We start from the raw sequence: 941 nt of genomic DNA on the forward strand, positions 1-941 counted from the left end.
AGTGGAATGCCTACTGAAGATCCTCACCTTCACTTAAGATTGTTTATGGAGGTGAGCTATTCTTTCAAATTAGCTGGAATACCCAAAGAAGCACTATGATTAAAGTTGTTCCCATATTCACTAAGGGATAAAGCTCAAACCTGGTTGAACTCATTGCCACCAAATTTCATTACCACATGGCAAGAGTTAGTAGAAAGATTTCTTATGAAGTACTTCCCACCTAGCAAGAATGCCAAGTTGAGGAACAAGATCACTACCTTCGAGCAGGTCGATGATAAGTCCTTGTATGACGCTTGGGAAAGGTTTAAAGAACTATTACGATGATGCCTTCATCACAAAATCCCTTATTGTATCCAATTAGAGATGTTCTATAAAGGTCTCAATGCTCACACGAGGATGGTAGTGGATGCTGCTACTAATGGTGCTCTCCTTTCTAAGTCTTATAACGAGGCTTATGAAATCGTTAAGAGGATTTCCAGCAACAACTACCAATGACCAAGCAATTGAGTAGTGTCAAGAAGACGAGTCGCTGGAGTACATGAAGTAGACGTTCTCACTTCACTCAAATCTCAGGTATCTTCAATATCCTCAATGCTTAAAAAATTTACTACTAATGGGTTTAATAGTTTTGCATTTCAGCCACCGAATCAACCTAAAACTGTAGCCTATGTTTATTGTGGGGAACGACACATTCTCGAAGAATGTCTATAAAACCTAGAATCCATGTATTACATGGGTAACCAAAACAAAACCCAAGGAAAGCAAGGATTGCAATCCAATTTTATAACCTATCATGGCAAAACCACCCTAATTTCTCTTGGAGTAACCAATGGGCTGGACCAAGTAACACTTATGCCCAACCTAAACCGACCCAACCACCTATATTTACCCAACAAGTTCAGAAGCAACCTCAAGTTGAATCTACCAATTACTTACAAAAC

General features: G+C 39.2%; 1 non-coding gene across 1 annotated transcript; it reads right to left on the reverse strand.

Annotated features, from left to right (window-relative positions):
- Positions 1-234: 234 nt before the first annotated feature.
- LOC128291391 (small nucleolar RNA R71) lies at positions 235-341 on the reverse strand. Its single transcript, XR_008281165.1, has one exon. It is a non-coding gene; the product is annotated as a small nucleolar RNA R71 (small nucleolar RNA).
- Positions 342-941: the final 600 nt, after the last annotated feature.

The sequence above is a fragment of the Gossypium arboreum genome, chromosome 3 (assembly GCF_025698485.1).
Source record: "Gossypium arboreum isolate Shixiya-1 chromosome 3, ASM2569848v2, whole genome shotgun sequence".
NCBI lineage: Eukaryota > Viridiplantae > Streptophyta > Magnoliopsida > Malvales > Malvaceae > Gossypium > Gossypium arboreum.